Source organism: Bufo gargarizans, chromosome 11, assembly GCF_014858855.1.
Source record: "Bufo gargarizans isolate SCDJY-AF-19 chromosome 11, ASM1485885v1, whole genome shotgun sequence".
Lineage (NCBI taxonomy): Eukaryota > Metazoa > Chordata > Amphibia > Anura > Bufonidae > Bufo > Bufo gargarizans.
Window position 1 is genome coordinate 18,873,203 of NC_058090.1, and position 13,858 is coordinate 18,887,060.

The following is a 13,858-nucleotide window of genomic DNA, read 5'->3' on the forward strand; positions in this document are numbered from 1 at the left end:
GCAGACAGTATCACACAGGATAGGATTAGATACACAGCTCAGCAGTCAGTATCACACAGGATAGGATTAGATACACAGCTCAGCAGACAGTATCACACAGGATAGGATTAGATACACAGCTCAGCCGACAGTATCACACAGGATAGGATTAGATACACAGCTCAGCAGACAGTATCACACAGGATAGGATTAGATACACAGCTCAGCAGGCTGTATCACACAGGATAGGATTAGATACACATGAGGGCAGAGCCCGTGGACGGTCAGTGATGAGATTAGATACACAGCTCAGCAGACTGTATCACACAGGATAGGATTAGATACACAGCTCAGCAGACAGTATCACACAGGATAGGATTAGATACACAGCTCAGCGGGCAGTATCACACATGATGGATTAGATACACAGCTCAGCAGGCTGTATCACACAGGATAGGATTAGATACACAGCTCAGCAGACAGTATCACACAGGATAGGATTAGATACACAGCTCAGCAGACAGTATCACACAGGATAGGATTAGATACACAGCTCAGCAGGCTGTATCACACAGGATAGGATTAGATACACAGCTCAGCAGACAGTATCACACAGGATAGGATTAGATACACAGCTCAGCAGGCAGTATCACACAGGAGAGGATTAGATACACAGCTCAGCAGGCAGTATCACACAGGATAGGATTAGATACACAGCTCAGCAGACAGTATCACACAGGATAGGATTAGATACACATGAGGGCAGAGCCCGTGGACGGTCAGTGATGAGATTAGATACACAGCTCAGCAGACTGTATCACACAGGATAGGATTAGATACACAGCTCAGCAGACAGTATCACACAGGATAGGATTAGATACACAGCTCAGCGGGCAGTATCACACATGATGGATTAGATACACAGCTCAGCAGGCTGTATCACACAGGATAGGATTAGATACACAGCTCAGCAGACAGTATCACACAGGATAGGATTAGATACACAGCTCAGCAGGCAGTATCACACAGGAGAGGATTAGATACACAGCTCAGCAGGCTGTATCACACAGGATAGGATTAGATACACATGAGGGCATAGCCCGTGGATGGTCAGTGATGAGATTAGACACACAGCTCAGCAGGCTGTATCACACAGGATAGGATTAGATACACATGAGGGCAGAGCCCATGGACGGTCAGTGATGGGATTAGATACACAGCTCAGCAGGCTGTATCACACAGGATAGGATTAGATACACATAAGGGCAGAGCCCGTGGACGGTCAGTGATGGGATTAGATACACAGCTCAGCAGGCTGTATCACACAGGATAGGATTAGATACACATGAGGGCAGAGCCCGTGGACGGTCAGTGATGAGATTAGATACACAGCTCAGCAGACAGTATCACACAGGATAGGATTAGATACACAGCTCAGCAGACAGTATCACACAGGATAGGATTAGATACACAGCTCAGCAGACAGTATCACACAGGATAGGATTAGATACACATGAGGGCAGAGCCCGTGGACGGTCAGTGATGAGATTAGATACACAGCTCAGCAGACAGTATCACACAGGATAGGATTAGATACACAGCTCAGCAGACAGTATCACACAGGATAGGATTAGATACACAGCTCAGCAGGCAGTATCACACATGATGGATTAGATACACAGCTCAGCAGGCTGTATCACACAGGATAGGATTAGATACACAGCTCAGAAGACTGTATCACACAGGATAGGATTAGATACACCGCTCAGCAGGCTGTATCACACAGGATAGGATTAGATACACATGAGGGCATAGCCCGTGGACGGTCAGTGATGAGATTAGATACACAGCTCAGCAGACAGTATCACACAGGATAGGATTAGATACACAGCTCAGCAGACAGTATCACACAGGATAGGATTAGATACACAGCTCAGCAGGCTGTATCACACAGGATAGGATTAGATACACATGAGGGCAGAGCCCGTGGATGGTCAGTGATGAGATTAGATACACAGCTCAGCAGGCTGTATCACACAGGATAGGATTAGATACACATGAGGGCAGAGCCCGTGGACGGTCAGTGATGGGATTAGATACACAGCTCAGCAGGCTGTATCACACAGGATAGGATTAGATACACATGAGGGCAGAGCCCGTGGATGGTCAGTGATGAGATTAGATACACAGCTCAGCAGGCTGTATCACACAGGATAGGATTAGATACACATGAGGGCAGAGCCCGTGGATGGTCAGTGATGAGATTAGATACACAGCTCAGCAGGCTGTATCACACAGGATAGGATTAGATACACATGGGGCAGAGCCTGCAGACCGTCAGTGATGGGATTAGATACACAGCTCAGCAGGCTGTATCACACAGGATAGGATTAGATACACAGCTCAGCAGGCTGTATCACACAGGATAGGATTAGATACACATGGGGCAGAGCCTGCAGACCGTCATTGATGGGATTAGATACACAGCTCAGCAGGCTGTATCACACAGGATAGGATTAGATACACAGCTCAGCAGGCTGTATCACACAGGATAGGATTAGATACACATGAGGGCAGAGCCCGTGGATGGTCAGTGATGAGATTAGATACACAGCTCAGCAGGCTGTATCACACAGGATAGGATTAGATACACATGGGGCAGAGCCTGCAGACCGTCAGTGATGGGATTAGATACACAGCTCAGCAGGCTGTATCACACAGGATAGGATTAGATACACATGAGGGCAGAGCCCGTGGACGGTCAGTGATGAGAAGTAGATTCCTGTCATGGACACAGGAGTTGTAGTGGGTGTGGCTGCTGCAGACAGAGGGGGCGTGGCCAGCCTGTGACTCATCACTGTGCAGTGCAGCCAGGCTTGTGTATCAATAAAGTTATGTATTCAACAAAACAAGAAGAGGAGAAGCTAAACAGATCTGCCAGGATAATGTGATGTCTTCCAGGGGAAAGGAAAACTGGGGGCGTATGTGAGCATGGTGAGGGGTGTTAGGGGCACAGAAAAAGAACTTAGATTTTGGGAGCGGACAACCTCTTTAACACATGAATCCACACAATTCTTTACACATCCTGAATATCTGATACATCCAGTGAGAGACAGCATCAGACATGTGTCCTGCCTGTGTATATCTCCGTCTTCTGTCATCTTATTCATGAACCAGGAGCTCAGGATGAACAGATCTACAGCTCCCTTCCAGACAGGAGAATGCAGCAGTGCAGGGATGGTGGGAGCGCACGCTAACTATAAATGATGAGATGACTCCAGGATGTGTGGATGGCCAAGATCTATGGGGGTGTCCTGGAGTCGCCCCATAATTAGGACTTTGGTCGTGTAACCATTTTAAACCTTTGTCGTCAGTGAATGGAAACCCCAGAGCTATGGTTACCTACGCTAAACCCAATGGGCAGCATCTGATGCTTTGTTACAATGTGTCAGTCTGGACTCGCAGATGATTACCTACACTGACACACTGTGACAACTAGCAAGCTGATGCAGGTCAGGGCAGGTTTTCAGTCTCTGGTTGTATTAAGGATAATCCTATCACTGACAGCAAGCAGAGATTTGGGTGAGGAACTAAAACACACAGGGGTTCATCTACAAACAGATATGCGCCACTTTTGTGTTATCTTGCGCCATGTTGCGGTAGAACCTTCGATTTCGCCCTGCTCATGCCACATCTTAAAAAGGGAGCATGGCGTGGGCGGGAAGGGGACGGGACGGCAGGGGTTTTGGGGTCCCTGTACCCCTGCATTGGCTCCAGTAATAGCAGAACAATCAAATTACCCCATGTGTTACTGGAAGGTGGGAAGATGATGAGAGCAGTACTCCAACTCATCACCTGGATTTGGACCCTGATTTCCTGTTGGTATTGGACATAGGAGCCTCTCTGGGGGCTGAGATCTATATTGGGGCTCAGAGACCCCCGCCTCCATGTACTTACATCAGAGGAATGACATTACATGCAGCTCCTGTGTCTCTCAGGGTCGATATTACATTTCCCGCTACAGACAGAACACGGGCTCTGCTCACCTAACCCTATTATAACACTTCCTGTCCTGGGCGCAAGTCCAGAGTTTGTTACAATGTATCGGTGCAGGTAACATGTAGCAGTCCGGCGGTTGTATTCTTGTACATTATGTGCAGTGTGATGAGCTCTGCTACATCTAATGAGTAGAGGGTCAAGGAGGTGCTGAGATGCGGGATGGGGGGGGGGGGGCAGGTGTCAGATGTGAGGAGTGGAGTCTTATACAAGAATAGTGTATAGGGACCCATGGACCCCATACTGGAGGATCGAGAAACTTTCTGCTAGTTCAGCATTTGATAAAGACGACAGTTTTAGGTCTCATGCACACGACCGTTGTTCGGGTCCTCATCCGAGCCGCAGTTTTTGTGGCTTGGGTGAGGACCCATTCACTTCAATGGGGCCGCAAAAGATGCGGACAGCACTCCGTGTGCTGTCCGCATCCGTTGTTCTATTCCGTGGCCCGCAAAAAAAAAAATACCATGTCCTATTCTTGTCCATTTTGCGGACAAGAATAGGCATTTCTACAATGGGCGGCTTCAGTTTTTTGCGGATCTGCAGTTTGCGGACCGCAAAAAAAAAACGGAACGGTCGTGTGCACGAGGCCATAGGCTGACAGCAAAGCATGATGGTAGAAAGCAGCAACAATCTGGACGCCAAACAACTGGAGCTGAGAAAAATCCTAATAACAGCCATGGTGGACAGGGAGATGCCATCCATATACTGATGAATAGACAGCGGTATGATGGCGAGCAGCGGTGATAAGAAGCCGCCATCAGACGCAGCACCAGAGCACAATAATAGGGCCTGATGGGTTATTTGTGAAGTGACCTCAGTGCTGCACTGTCAGCCTCAGATGGGCATCACTTCTCCATAACTGGTGTCATTCCCTCCCCTACATTGTCCCATCAGGGTCTCCCATAATGCAGTGCAGCAGAAAAACTGGAAGCAGCCTATTGTGCGGTGGATACATCAATCTTGTTTGTTGTTGAGAGGCAGTATACTGTGCAGCAGGTAAAACAAGTCTGTGCAGCATACAGAGGCAGTGTATACTACAGCAGGTAAAACAAATCTATTTACAGTAGAATGGAAAGGTAGCATACTGTACAGCAGGTAAAGTCTGTGCAGCATGGAGAGGCAGTATACTGTACAGCAGGTAAAGTCTGTGCAGCATGGAGAGGTAGTATATTGTACAGCAGGAAAAGTCTGTGCAGCATGGAGAGGTAGTATATTGTACAACAGGTAAAGTCTGTGCAGCATGGAGGGGCAGTATATTGTACAGCAGGTAAAGTCTGTGCAGCATGGAGAGGCAGTATATTGTACAGCAGGTAAAGTCTGTGCAGCATGGAGAGGCAGTATACTGTACAGCAGGTAAAGTCTGTGCAGCATGGAGAGGTAGTATATTGTAGAGCAGGAAAAGTCTGTGCAGCATGGAGAGGCAGTATATTGTACAGCAGGAAAAGTCTGTGCAGCATGGAGAGGCAGTATACTGTACAGCAGGTAAAGTCTGGTCAGCATGGAGAGGTAGTATATTGTACAGCGGGAAAAGTCTGTGCAGCATGGAGAGGTAGTATATTGTACAGCAGGTAAAGTCTGTGCAGCATGGAGAGGCAGTATACTGTACAGCAGGTAAAGTCTGTGCAGCATGGAGAGGCAGTACATTGTACAGCAGGTAAAGTCTGTGCAGCATGGAGAGGTAGTATATTGTACAGCATGTAAAGTCTGTGCAGCATGGAGAGGCAGTATACTGTACAGCAGGTAAAGTCTGTGCAGCATGGAGAGGCAGTACATTGTACAGCAGGTAAAGTCTGTGCAGCATGGAGAGGCAGTACATTGTACAGCAGGTAAAGTCTGTGCAGCATGGAGAGGTAGTATAGTGTACAGCAGGTAAAGTCTGTGCAGCATGGAGAGGCAGTATACTGTACAGCAGGTAAAGTCTGTGCAGCATGGAGAGGCAGTACATTGTACAGCAGGTAAAGTCTGTGCAGCATGGAGAGGCAGTACATTGTACAGCAGGTAAAGTCTGTGCAGCATGGAGAGGTAGTATATTGTACAGCAGGTAAAGTCTGTGCAGCATGGAGAGGCAGTATATTGTACAGCAGGAAAAGTCTGTGCAGCATGGAGAGGCAGTATACTGTACAGCAGGTAAAGTCTGGTCAGCATGGAGAGGTAGTATATTTTACAGCAGGAAAAGTCTGTGCAGCATGGAGAGGCAGTATATTGTACAGCAGGTAAAGTCTGTGCAGCATGGAGAGGCAGTATACTGTACAGCAAGTAAAGTCTGTGCAGCATGGAGAGGCAGTATACTGTAGAGCAAGTAAAGTCTGTGCAGCATGGAGAGGCAGTATATTGTACAGCAGGTAAAGTCTGTGCAGCATGGAGAGGCAGTATATTGTACAGCAGGTAAAGTCTGTGCAGCATGGAGAGGCAGTATATTGTACAGCAGGTAAAGTCTGTGCAGCATGGAGAGGCAGTATATTGTACAGCAGGTAAAGTCTGTGCAGCATGGAGAGGCAGTATACTGTACAGCAAGTAAAGTCTGTGCAGCATGGAGAGGCCGTATACTGTACAGCAAGTAAAGTCTGTGCAGCATGGAGAAGGAGTATATTGTACAGCAGATAGAATTTTCTGTGCCCGTCTGCCTACGTGAAGCTGGTTGTGCTCAGATACGGGTCACCCAGACAAGAGAACAATCCATGGCTGTGCGATGTGTGCACTACTCACAATGCAACCATAGACCGAGACTAGAAAATGAAATTGTGTATTTTATGTCTACGTTTTTGTTGCGTCTCCAGCAACTGAGGGGTTAAGCTGTGGTCACTGTGATTTGGGGTAGTGAGTTTTGTGTGTTGTCAGTTCCGGTTGATAGTATTTGCGTTGCTCCTCCCCTAGCGCTGAGCACCGCGGCGTTTACTGAAGATGATCCCTCTTTGTAATTAGAGGTTGTGCAGCAGAGCGCTGTTGTGGCCGCGTCCTCAGGAGCTATTGGATTCCACTTCCCATCATCTGCACTTTGTTTACTTATACAGATTGGACCGTGGTGGCCATGATTTACTGCTCTGGGCCTCCAATAATTAGAGTCAAATCTCACGTTTTATGTATTATTAATGGAGTCCAGCCATTCCCAGAGCAGTGAGCAATGTGTTATACGGGTTGTGTGTGCACATATATTTAGATGTGTATATCTGTATGTGTGTGTATATATATATAGATCCTGCCTGTATATGTGTGTGTATGTGTAAACAGTATAAGACACCTGGATTACAGGGTGGATATAGGAGGATATATACAGTTACCTAGGTCTATAATACTATATGGTGGCACAGGAAGAGAGTGCCATGTGGTGGAGCAGGAAGAGAGTGTCATGTGGTAGAGCAGGAAGAGAGTGCCATGTGGTGGAGCGGGAAGAGAGTGCCATGTGGTGGAGCGGGAAGAGAGTGCCATGTGGTGGAGCGGGAAGAGAGTGCCATGTGGTGGAGCAGGAAGAGAGTGCCATGTGGTGGAGCAGGAAGAAAGTGCCATGTGGTGGAGCCGGAAGAGAGTTCCATGTGGTGGAGCCGGAAGACATTGCCATGTGGTGGAGCGAGAAGAGAGTGCCATGTGGTGGAGCGAGAAGAGATTGCCATGTGGTGGAGCGAGAAGAGATTGCCATGTGGTGGAGCGAGAAGAGATTGCCATGTGGTGGAGCGAGAAGAGATTGCCATGTGGTGGAGCGAGAAGAGCGTGTCTTGTGGTGGAGCGAGAAGAGAGTTTCATGTGGTGGAGCATGAGAAAGACAGTGCCATGTGGTGGAGCAGGAGGAGAAGAGAGTGCCATGTGGTGGAGCAGGAGGAGGAGAGAGTGTCATGTGGTGGAGCGAGAAGAGAGTGTCTTGTGGTGGAGCGAGAAGAGAGTGTCATGTGGTGGAGCTAGAAGAGAGTGTCATGTGGTGGAGCGAGAAGAGAGTGTCATGTGGTGGAGCATGAGAAAGACAGTGCCATGTGGTGGAGCAGGAGGAGAAGAGAGTGCCATGTGGTGGAGCAGGAGGAGAAGAGAGTGTCATGTGGTGGAGCGAGAAGAGAGTGTCATGTGGTGGAGCAGGAAGAGAGTGTCATGTGGTGGAGCGAGAAGAGAGTGTCATGTGGTGGAGCTAGAAGAGAGTGTCATGTGGTGGAGCGAGAAGAGAGTGTCATGTGGTGGAGCATGAGAAAGACAGTGCCATGTGGTGGAGCAGGAGGAGAAGAGAGTGCCATGTGGTGGAGCAGGAGGAGAAGAGAGTGTCATGTGGTGGAGCGAGAAGAGAGTGTCATGTGGTGGAGCAGGAAGAGAGTGTCATGTGGTGGAACGAGAAGAGAGTGTCATATGGTGGAGTGAGAAGAGAGTGTCTTGTGGTGGAGCGAGAAGAGAGTGTCTTGTGGTGGAGCGGGAGAAAACAGTGCCATAGTGTACAGCAGAAAGACAGTTCCATGTGGTGGAACATGAGAAGACACTGCCATCAGGTGGAGCAGAAGAAGACAAAGTCATGTGGTGGAGCAGTAGTAGATAGTGCCATGTGGTGGGGCAGGACATCATGCCATTTGGTGGAGCAGAAAAAGACACTCCCATGTGGAGGAGGCATGAGGAGACAGAGTCATTAGATGGAGCAGGAGAAGACATCACCAGGTGGTGGAACAGAAGAAGGTAGTGCCATGTGGTGGAGTAGGTGAACCTTATGATGGGCAGCGTTGTCTGGTAGACCTTAAGTCTATGGTTCAGACTATCACTAATATTATAAGGGCCAGTGTGGTGATGACAGCGCCCCCTCTGGACACCCCGCTCCTCTTACTCCCATCATTGCAGGAAGTTTTTACTTCACTGTACAGGGAGTGCAGAATTATTAGGCAAGTTGTATTTTTGAGGATTAATTTTATTATTGAACAACAACCATGTTCTCAATGAACCCAAAAAACTCATTAATATCAAAGCTGAATATTTTTGGAAGTAGTTTTTAGTTTGTTTTTAGTTTTAGCTATTTTAGGGGGATATCTGTGTGTGCAGGTGACTATTACTGTGCATAATTATTAGGCAACTTAACAAAAAAACTAATATATACCCATTTCAATTATTTATTTTTACCAGTGAAACCAATATAACATCTCAACATTCACAAATATACATTTCTGACATTCAAAAACAAAACAAAAACAAATCAGTGACCAATATAGCCACCTTTCTTTGCAAGGACACTCAGAAGCCACCATCCATGGATTCTGTCAGTGTTTTGATCTGTTCACCATCAACATTGCGTGCAGCAGCAACCACAGCCTCCCAGACACTGTTCAGAGAGGTGGACTGTTTTCCCTCCTTGTAAATCTCACATTTGATGATGGACCACAGGTTCTCAATGGGGTTCAGATCAGGTGAACAAGGAGGCCATGTCATTAGATTTTCTTCTTTTATACCCTTTCTTGCCAGCCACGCTGTGGAGTACTTGGACGCGTGTGATGGAGCATTGTCCTGCATGAAAATCATGTTTTTCTTGAAGGATGCAGACTTCTTCCTGTACCACTGCTTGAAGAAGGTGTCTTCCAGAAACTGGCAGTAGGACTGGGAGTTGAGCTTGACTCCATCCTCAACCCGAAAAGGCCCCACAAGCTCATCTTTGATGATACCAGCCCAAACCAGTACTCCACCTCCACCTTGCTGGCGTCTGAGTCGGACTGGAGCTCTCTGCCCTTTACCAATCCAGCCACGGGCCCATCCATCTGGCCCATCAAGACTCACTCTCATTTCATCAGTCCATAAAACCTTATAAAAATCAGTCTTGAGATATTTCTTGGCCCAGTCTTGACGTTTCAGCTTGTGTGTCTTGTTCAGTGGTGGTCGTCTTTCAGCCTTTCTTACCTTGGCCATGTCTCTGAGTATTGCACACCTTGTGCTTTTGGGCACTCCAGTGATGTTGCAGCTCTGAAATATGGCCAAACTGGTGGCAAGTGGCATCTTGGCAGCTACACGCTTGACTTTTCTCAGTTCATGGGCAGTTATTTTGCGCCTTGGTTTTTCCACACGCTTCTTGCGACCCTGTTGACTATTTTGAATGAAACGCTTGATTGTTCGATGATCACGCTTCAGAAGCTTTGCAATTTTAAGAGTGCTGCATCCCTCTGCAAGATATCTCACTATTTTTGACTTTTCTGAGCCTGTCAAGTCCTTCTTTTGACCCATTTTGCCAAAGGAAAGGAAGTTGCCTAATAATTATGCACACCTGATATAGGGTGTTGATGTCATTAGACCACACCCCTTCTCATTACAGAGATGCACATCACCTAATATGCTTAATTGGTAGTAGGCTTTCGAGCCTATACAGCTTGGAGTAAGACAACATGCAGAAAGAGGATGATGTGGTCAAAATACTCATTTGCCTAATAATTCTGCACGTAGTGTATGTTTCAGTTTCTTTACACTTTTTTCCTGTCACACGAGACGTTTCCATAAACTTGTTTTATCTTCAGGGATTTCTGGCAGCATAAATGCAAATGAGACGCCAATTAAACGTTGCAATGTAATTATCGTCTTGAGTCTGCGCTCACACAAAGCGGCTTCTGGAGGAGAGGAGGACAGAGAGGCCATGAGAAGGGGGCAGGCCGGGACAACTCCGGTGAACAAGGGGCCCTATTGCAAAACATGAAGTGTGACCCTCGGGCGAGGCAGCAGAGAGCAGTTTCTAATATGATTCTAGTAGTAGTTTGGCCCCTAAACTCACCCCTTTCCCATACACTAGCGCTTCCTTACTCCCCCTTTGGAGGTGAGTAGGATGTCAGGATCCTGTGATGGTTTAACCACTGCCCAGAGCAGGGCCATAACCATAGAAAGGGATAGAATAGCCTGAGCTGTGGCCCCTCCGTGTCATTGGCCCTATAGCTGCTGCCTATATGGGAAATGCATCCTTGCATGTGACTCTTCAGTCTTAGGTTTCCTCCCCAAATCCTGACAAGTCCCAATTCTGCTCAGAAGCCATGTTTAGAACATTTTGTTACATTGTATCGGAGATGTCTCCACAGTGTTACATTGTTTCGGAGAGGTCTTCATGGTGTTACATTGTATCAAAGATGACACCACAGTGTTACATTGTATCGGAGAGGTCTCCATGGTGTTAAATTGTATTAGTGAGGTGTCCAAAGTGTTACATTGTATAATAGAGGTCTCCGTGGTTTTACAGTGTATCAGAGATGTCTCCATGGTGATACATTGTATCAGAGATAACTACAGTGATACGTTGTATCAGAGATGTCTCCACGTTGTTTCATTGTATCAGAGATGTCTCCATGGTGTTACATTGTATAAGAGGTGTCTCCATGGTGTTACATTGTATCAGAGGTGTCTCCATGTTGTTACATAGTATTGGAGATGTCTCTGTGGTGTTACACTGTATCGGAGATGTCCCTGTGGTGTTACACTGTATCGGAGATGTCTCTGTGGTGTTACATTGTATCAGAGGTGTCTCCATGTTGTTACATAGTATCGGAGATGTCTCTGTGGTGTTACACTGTATCGGAGATGTCCCTGTGGTGTTACACTGTATCGGAGATGTCTCTGTGGTGTTACACTGTATCGGAGATGTCCCTGTGGTGTTACACTGTATCGGAGATGTCCCTGTGGTGTTACACTGTATCGGAGATGTCCCTGTGGTGTTACACTGTATCGGAGATGTCCCTGTGGTGTTACACTGTATCGGAGATCTCTCTGTGGTGTTACACTGTATCAGAGATGTCTCTGTGGTGTTACACTGTATCGGAGATGTCTCTGTGGTGTTACACTGTATCGGAGATCTCTCTGTGGTGTTACACTGTATCGGAGATGTCTCTGTGGTGTTACACTGTATCGGAGATGTCTCTGTGGTGTTACACTGTATCGGAGATGTCTCTGTGGTGTTACACTGTATCGGAGATCTCTCTGTGGTGTTACACTGTATCGGAGATGTCTCTGTGGTGTTACACTGTATCGGAGATGTCTCTGTGGTGTTACACTGTATCGGAGATGTCTCTGTGGTGTTACACTGTATCGGAGATGTCTCTGTGGTGTTACACTGTATCGGAGATGTCTCTGTGGTACTATATTGTATTGGAGATGTCTACATAGTGTTACACTGTATCAGAGATGTCTCTGTGGTGTTACACTGTATCAGAGATGTCTCTGTGGTACTATATTGTATTGGAGATGTCTCCATAGTGTTACATAGTATCGGAGATGTCTCTGTGGTGTTACATAGTATCGGAGATGTCTCTGTGGTGTTACACTGTATCGGAGATGTCTCTGTGGTGTTACACTGTATCAGAGATGTCTCTGTGGTACTATATTGTATTGGAGATGTCTCCATAGTGTTACATAGTATTGGAGATGTCTCTGTGGTGTTACATAGTATCGGAGATGTCTCTGTGGTGTTACACTGTATCGGAGATGTCTCTGTGGTGTTACACTGTATCGGAGATGTCTCTGTGGTACTATATTGTATTGGAGATGTCCCTGTGGTGTTACACTGTATCGGAGATGTCTCTGTGGTGTTACACTGTATCGGAGATGTCCCTGTGGTGTTACACTGTATCGGAGATGTCTCTGTGGTACTATATTGTATTGGAGATGTCTGCATAGTGTTACATTGTATCAGGGATGTCTCCATAGTGTTACATTGTATCAGGGATGTCTCCATAGTGTTACATTGTATCAGGGATGTCTCCATAGTGTTACATTGTATCAGGGATGTCTCTGTGGTGTTACATTGTATCAGGGATGTCTCCGTGGTGTTACATTGTATCAGGGATGTCTCCGTGGTGTTACATTGTATCAGGGATGTCTCCATAGTGTTACATAGTATCGGAGATGTCCCTGTGGTGTTACACTGTATCGGAGATGTCTCTGTGGTGTTACACTGTATCGGAGATGTCTCTGTGGTACTATATTGTATTGGAGATGTCCCTGTGGTGTTACACTGTATCGGAGATGTCTCTGTGGTACTATATTGTATTGGAGATGTCTGCATAGTGTTACATTGTATCAGGGATGTCTCCATAGTGTTACATTGTATCAGGGATGTCTCCATAGTGTTACATTGTATCAGGGATGTCTCCATAGTGTTACATTGTATCAGGGATGTCTCCATAGTGTTACATAGTATCGGAGATGTCTCCATAGTGTTACATAGTATCGGAGATGTCTCCGTGGTGTTACATTGTATCAGGGATGTCTCCATAGTGTTACATAGTATCGGAGATGTCCCTGTGGTGTTACACTGTATCAGAGATGTCTCTGTGGTGTTACACTGTATCGGAGATGTCCCTGTGGTGTTACACTGTATCAGAGATGTCTCTGTGGTACTATATTGTGTTGGAGATGTCTCCATAGTTATCACTCAGGAGGGATAATCTTAAAACATAACATTTAATGTCTATTTTTCTAAAATCCTTGATACAATGTGCGAAAAAATATTTAAATATAGTGAGATGAACACGGTGCTGGGCCCTCAATGGCTATGGCCCATGGTCATCTCAGTATATTGATAAAGTAAATTTAAAGTGCACGGCGGCACTTAAAGGGTGAACCAGTGTGTCCTACCGGTACCCAGGATTGGTTGTCAGTTGCTTCAACACACGATGATCCAGTAGACGTTCTTCCTGTATGGATGGTCGGATGAACCAAAAGGGGGATAATAACGGGCTGACAGTTTACCACATGTGTGTAGGGTCCCTGAGGAAATCCTATAACTGTCTAGCCAGTACCCTAGTAACTAGAAATGTGTTAGCAACCTGACCACAGGGCACTCGTCCTTGAAAGGACGACCCTGTCCGGAACCTTTCCCTAATTCTATAAACTATATGTCCCTAATTAA